The sequence below is a fragment of the Corvus moneduloides genome, chromosome 1 (assembly GCF_009650955.1).
Source record: "Corvus moneduloides isolate bCorMon1 chromosome 1, bCorMon1.pri, whole genome shotgun sequence".
Lineage (NCBI taxonomy): Eukaryota > Metazoa > Chordata > Aves > Passeriformes > Corvidae > Corvus > Corvus moneduloides.
Window position 1 is genome coordinate 42,447,473 of NC_045476.1, and position 7,375 is coordinate 42,454,847.

The 7,375-nt window shown below is 40.8% G+C and overlaps 1 long non-coding RNA gene across 1 annotated transcript; it reads left to right on the forward strand.

The window, feature by feature from the left end:
* The first annotated feature begins 1,644 nt into the window (after window positions 1-1,644).
* On the forward strand, window positions 1,645-7,015 carry LOC116447881. The gene is made up of 3 exons (XR_004241733.1): window positions 1,645-2,678; window positions 3,257-3,330; window positions 6,907-7,015. It is a non-coding gene; the product is annotated as an uncharacterized LOC116447881 (long non-coding RNA).
* Window positions 7,016-7,375: the final 360 nt, after the last annotated feature.

The window sequence follows — 7,375 nt, forward strand, 5'->3', positions numbered from 1 at the left end:
AATGCAAGCTGGGGCCATGAAAACATCTGAGTCATGATTTCCGGGGTAATTCTAGCCCACCTTTGTCAAAACTGAACAAACTCCCACGTTCTCCCTCTTTGCCTCACCAGCAACCCCCAGCAGCTCCCTTTGGTGGTGACTGGGTGGTTCACGACTCGATTTTGGGCTTTTTGTCAGAGTGAAAATTACTCACTGCTCCTGCCTCTTCTGACAGCATCAACACTGGCTTCCATAAAGGCGTTAAAATACATGTCTTCTTCAGATAGGCAAATTCCTCTTGACAGAACATCCTCAACCAGTGGATGTACAGGTGAGTGGGAATAGGAACAGGTACAGTTTTGCTTCAGGTCTTAGGCCTGATAGCTGTGAACACCTTGTGTCTCACACTCCCCCAGATAGATGTGTGATGTAAAGGGCTGTAGCTACAGCCTCAGCTGGACATTTTTAGAAGCAAATGTCTGTAAATAAGAAAAGATGGAAGCCCTAAATCAGCACATAAAAAATATTGTCTCTGGTGTCAGTGTAATAAGCTAACGACTCATTTTCTCCCAGTAATAGGGAAGAAAATGAAGGGGTGTTTTGTCACATTGAAACAAACAATAAAAACATCTTTCTTCCATGCTCTTCAAATTTGGAAAAAAAACTCATCATCAGTAAAGTTGAAGGAAATGGCTTTCCTTTCTTTTGATTTTTCTCAAGTCTCAGTTTCTGGAGTCTTCTTGGATTACCTGGGTTAGCGAGACAGCTATCTAGGCTTTGTGGTGGGGTTTTTTTTTGCATTAGAGTTGTGGGAAACAAACCACAAGGAAGAAGGAGATAGGAAGTCTAGGTGCAAGAAGGTGGATATTGTCCTCCCAATGGCCCGTCAAACCTCATAACTGGGATGCAGCACATCCTTAGCTGTTCACACTTTCTCTAGAAAATTGTTTTTCTGGAACAACTGCTGTTAGCAGCAACTGGGACTGAAGCCCTAAGGTCCTGCCTGGCAGCAGACGAAACTGTGGTCCACAGCTTCCTTGGGAACCATGGCACTTCTGGCCCAGGAGGTATTACCAAGAGCAGACAACAGCACCCTATTTTCCCACTCCTTCCAGCAAATCACAAGTTCCTCAAGGGGTTACTCACCCAGATGGCTTCACTAGCTCTCGCTGGAAGTTTTCCTTTGGAAAGGTAGATTTGAAATGTTCACTCTCTGACTGGCACTCTTGTGTTCAGACTCTGTTTCTTGACAGAGCTGTGGCTGCAGCCTGGCAAAATAACATTCCTATCAAGTATGAAAATTAGGGAGGAAAATGCTTTTGAAATACCTTCTCCTCTCAACTGAAGTTATGTAATTGTCATTAGCAATTGTAGAACTAGTCACTGTCTATGTTACATCAGTTATTTCTTCCATTTTTTCACACTTACATTAAATATATCTACTTACAAAAAGATAATGAGCCTAATCTCTCCCACTTTCTGTCCAGAAAGTCGGGCATAGCACAATTACATTAGTATCAAATCTGTACAAATAATTGTGCTGTTCTGGTTATTAGCAATAGTTTTTTTCACCAGAGCCAGAAAATTATTTTTGCTGCTTTCAGGAATGAACCAGTACTTCAACTTTCCTGAGGCTCTTCTGAAGGATTTAGCCCCAGTACTGTTGTTTTGGTTCAGGTTTTGCAGAATGGGTGACTAAGGAGACCAATCTAAAATTAGGGTCAGATAAGAGAGTTCACTATGAAAATAGTTCACAGAGTAATCTGCATCTGACAAAGAGTTACGTACAGTCTTGATGACTTCAGTTGCACCATGTATGGGTACAGAGATCTGGTTTTTCCATATTAACCATAAGGACCAAAGAGTTCAACCAAACTTTCTCCAAGAGCAATTCCTGAAGGACACAGGTAAGCCTGTTAATTGACTGGTTTCTTGCTTGCACTGAGGTCTTCAATGGCCTAAATAAATCCCCTTCTTCCTTTCTAGGGATAGCACATAATTTTTTGGTTTTGGGGTTTTTTTGGTTGGGTTTTTTTATTTTTTTTAGTACTCAACTGCTTGCTTTAGGTCAGTCAATTAATTAAAAACACACAATAAACAAACCCACACAAACAACAGAATATCTAAAGGGAACAATTATTCTGGGAGACACCCTTAACATTTTCCATGGTCTGACATCTACACACTGGCTGGGCAAAGTACACAAGTAAATATTTTTTATTAATGCTGAACAAAATTGATGTCTAACATCAAAGCATTTATATCTCTGCAAGGGCTAGCCATACAGAATTGTACTTTGTGTTTTGATTGATGGCAAATTCTACAACAAATAACTTAATAGCACAATAAAATTGATTGCACAACTAAAATAAGGCCAAACGTTGCTTCTCTATAGGCTGCAAATGAAGTTAATCAGAATCTTCTGTGGACTTCAGGTGGGGCCCCGAATTTGCCAGAGAGTTAAAAATCTTTGGATGGAGATGTTGGCATTTGGCTACAATCAAAAGTGGTGCAGAAGACCTGGAGACCAGTGTCAGCAGCTTTATCTTACACCGAGTTGGCCATTTGCCTTTCAGACTAGGATGAGGTGGTCTCACAGAAAAATAAGAGGAAGCATTTATTCCACCGAACCTTTTCCCGTGTTTAGCACTGAGAACTGAATGAAAAATAAGCCTGCTTCCCGTGCTGCTGGTGGAAAAGTAAGTTATGCATGGTGTCTTGGCTGATGCTTGTATATAGCAGTGCCTCGTGTGGGACTGTACCACTGGTGCCTGCTCAGCCTCCCTTGAGAGTTACGTGCATTTAAATGGTCCTAACGTGGTTCTGAAAATAATATTTGAGGAGAATGATGTACTTATGTCTTCAGTTGCTTGCTTGCTGGCAGTTGTTTGCAAGACTAGCTTAGTAAGGAAGTGCAATTTGAGTAGTTTTATTTGGGCAGTAATAACCCGCAGGACTTCTACCAGCCTCCTCTGTCTTCAGAGTCCTGTGCAAATACAGGCTGATTAATCACACTGATGAGCGCCTGATAGGCCATCGTGTTGGAAAAAGAGCGTTTTGTTCTGTAGGGGAAAAAGAAGAAAAAAGACAAAAACAAGGTAATGAGCCATTAAAACCGCAATATCCATTTACTCCCCCAGTGTCTAAATAGACTGAACCTTCAAATAACTTACAGGCACACCCAAATCTGCATACATTGGTGATTCAATGAGTTTTGTTCTCTCTCCCGATACCTTCAATCTCAGTTAATTTTTCTCATTGTCCTTACATTTCCTAGCATCTGAAAACGTCAAGGGTGTGGAGAAAAAAACCAGCCCAGGAATTCAACTTCTTTTCTACCTGGCTGTTAAGGTAATCACCGTGCTGTTGTTTCGAGAGGCGAGCCAGACGGGCTGGAACAATAGCAGCGTGTATAAACTTTCCCCATTCACCTCAAAGGCCTTCTGTTCTAACACCTCATTAAGATGGTTTAAATGCTAAAGCTGCCGTTTTGTTGTTGATTATCATATCAGAAACCTTCACCTAATGTATTTAATTAGTACAGCTACAAGCCCTGGCATGTCTTCGTGGAGGAGTAGGCTTCGAGTTTAAGCTATCTAAAGACTGGAATCACAAGTCAAGTGCTCTTTAAGGCTGGTGGTCCACAGCTGGCTTTGTCAATGCTTGTATCTTTATTTTCTACTTTTTTTTTTCATTCTTGTTCCATAGACATAATTTTGTTTTAGTCCATGTTGAATTTGTACCCACATAACGCTTATCATTAAAATCACAGCTGTATCCCTGCAAGAGGTAGTAGTTAACGCTTTCATACAATTCGGTGTGATGTATAATTTTGAAGAGTGAATTTCTTCCTCTCTCTTTCCTTCCAAAGACTCATTGTAATAGGCACTGCTAACTTCCTCCTCCACATCTTGTTAGTGCGATTCGAGCTCAGTTAAAATGAGGCTTTATTGGCATGACAAGCTAAACAAGCGTCACCAAAGTGTTAGGGAGAAAAGAATCATGCTGCTCTGAACATGAACCAATGGCAAGTGCTTCGTAATACAACCATCAAAAATAATACAAACACATCAAAATACAACCATCACTCAGAAAAAGGAGGGGTGACAAAGGAAAGATTCAGGAGCTGAGCCCTAGTCAGTCCCAGCTCTGTGGATTTGCTGGGAACCAGCCAGAGGCAGCTCTTTGTGAGTGCTGAACTGTGCCTACCACTACTGGGATCTAAGGTGGCCAGGGGAAGGGATGTGTCTGAGCAAGGAAAATGCCAGACCTGAAACACCTGCACTGTGGTTTATGAATTCCCAAATTGCAGTCAAATGCCATCAATGCCAGTGTGCTACATAGCTAAGGCAGTTTAGGAGACTGAAATTCATTAGCTGTCTTTAAATAAGCAGATGGACAGATAAGATCCTTACCACACTCAATTTGCCTGTCCTATAAGCACTTTCTTTCTGGATACCCTGACCATGTGCATTTCTAAAAACCAGCACATCTAAGGTAGCATCTGGATGCTGTCTGAGAGAAACTACTTGTGATAATTCCAGGTTTTTACCACAATACCTTGCCCTTTTGGCCCCTTGCATCCCCAAATTGTTTAGTTTGCATTTAAATATGCACAGCACATTACCTCTACCTGCAAATGGCACTGTACTGAAATTCAAACAGAGCTCCTCTGGCTCAGAGTCCCTGCACTTCTCACTGCTGGAGAAAAGATGGATGTTTTGAGATGCGCCACTGCCACTGTTGGAGAGGGACAGTGGGCTTGGTGGACTTAGGTTTGAGCTGGCAAGACCATTCTTATATTTTGTGTCACAGTGACAAGCACAGGTGAACAGTCACTTCCTGCTGCGACTGAGTTCATTCACGTTTGCCTAATCCCAGTTTGACCGTGCCAGCTGCTGCCTAGGCTGAAGTTTGAAACAATGGTTTAGCACAGCTTCTTAGGGTTGTGCTCCAGCATAAGGTTTCCCTCATCCACAGGTACTGTGGCCACCTGTTGTTAGCACTGGCCAGTTTATCTAGTGTAAACAGAAAGTAATTCTATTCAATCTAATTGTCAGCTTGTCTGTTGACCTTTGCTAACAGACAAACAAAATAGTGTCAGTTACCAAGAATATTTTTAGGAGAGAGAAGTGGAAGGGGGAGGAATGAAGTAGATTTATTAGGTTCTATACAGGGAACAGTAATCCCTCTGACGCTGTACATAACCAAATCTTCAAATACAAATGATCTTGTATGTAGCTGTTTTCTTACAGCAAAAGACTTCTTTGTGACTAGGTTATCTCATCTTTCTCTTCCCACAGGGACCATGTCAACCAACCCCAAAAGAAATAAACTAGATGTTGTCATGGTCTTATAGTGATCTTTTCCATTTTTCCAGCTCACAATGACAGACTCTGGCCTGGAGTTTAAGCAATGAAGCACACATGATTGATTTCACATGGCTGTGAAAGCTTGTAGCATGTGCCACTGACATGACTCTCCTTTGAACTGAGTAATGTGGTAGCTGCAGTGCTGAAATGATCTCTGCTGAACTCTTTTATTGTCCTCCTTGAAAACGTTCCTTCAAGCTCACCCTTATCTACCGCCCAATTTTCTCTGCACTGTAAGATATATTTTTACCTACTGGACTTGAGAAGTAAAACATTTCAGTGGGAGCAGCTTACTGCACACACAAAGCAAATTCAGAAAAAGCCCAGACAAACCAAGAAACTTGGTTTGTTTAGTCAGCTGCTGTCATATAGGTTGTAGTTCACCTATGACAGCAGTTGTTGAGGAATAACCCAGGAGGATTTTTCTTAAGAAATGTATATGTTTTCACTTAACTCTCACAGATCTTGAGAGTTAAAAAGGAGTGAGCCCTTTGAAGTAAGAGTTTAAACATGAGGTTTTTTTAGGATGGACCCAAAGTATGGTAAAACCATGCTTAGGCTAGTTCCTAGTCATTAACACATTAGGTACAAATTTCTAGTCCTCAGTTGTGTTGGGGACCATCTGTGTGAGTAATACCCTTGTTTGACTAGAAGTGGTCCTTGGGTGACTCAGTATTCATCAGTATGACTAAGAGTTAGAGTCAGGTCCCCAAACACTGAGGAAAGAATTTCTTTATATGTCAGTTGTGTGCACAACCTTCATTGAATTAAAGATCACCAATTGCTAGTCCTGCAACAAGAAGAGTTTCCGCTGTGTAGGTGATTTTTAAGGAATTGCTTCTCTTGTGGGGAATTGCCATTTCCCCATGCACTAACATATGGTTTTCTTGGACTAATCTGAGAAGAAAAGCTGGTCCAGGAAGATTCAGACTACCCCATTTGTTTATAACCTAAAAACAAAGCAGGAAGTATAGACCAGTATAAAGCATAGAAAAGGGATTTAAGGTACATCTTTTATGGTATAGAATGTAATTAAGAAGTAGTTAATTTTAGAGATATGGTTTGTTAAGGGAAGGAGTAAATCAGGGGAGGAGAAAGATCTTTACATCTCACATTTTTTAAATAATGACTTCTTGTAAAAGAGAGGAAAGGACTAAATTTACAAAGAAACAAAAGAGAAACTAGAGCGAGCAACAAGATGGGGAGGAAGGAGAGCTTTGTGGTTATGACACTCAACAAGGACCAGCTCAGTAGATCTTGCTTCACTTTCTTGATCTCCCAAAGGTTTCTCATCTTTGAGCAAGTCACATCTTTGTACTTCAATCCTGTTTTTATGTGAAACAGTGGAAAACTTCATTTGGGCTGAAATCTCTTCTGGGCTGGGCTTCTTCTTCACCCATGTGTACCTATTACACACAGCACAGTTATTTTACAAATAATACATTCTAACATCCTAAAATAGTTTTGTTGAACTTGTATGTGCTTTTGTAGAATTCTTGTTATAGACTGGCTTTTGATCACCCAGTAACAACCTGATGGTGTCATTTTTCCCAAGCCCTCAGTAAAAAGTCTCTCATGAAAGTGGAGAACTTCCACAGAAACAGATGAGGAAATACAGGAGGAAGTGCAATTACAAACACATCAGCAAACATATCCAGTTTTTGCAAGGTAGGTATCATTTCTTTTTTTCCTGCACCTCCTGGAGTAGTTTTTCTAGGTACCAATTAAGCATTATCATTATAAGAGCTGTAGCTCAGCCTTACAACACCTGTCAAGGTGTAGAAAGGGAAAGCAGCACCCTCCATTAGTGAACAGGTGGAACTGAAGCACAGGCCGAATTCAAACTCAAATTACCTGGGAACTTAGCAAAAAAACCCCAGGAATAAGTCTAACTCTCTTCAGTCTGTGCATTGCTTTACTCCCTAGAAGTCTACTTCAGCTCACCTAACTTTAGATGAAAAAACATAGATGCAGTAAAAACTCCCTGTGAATGATGGAAGGAGTAATTTACCCTAATATCTAAA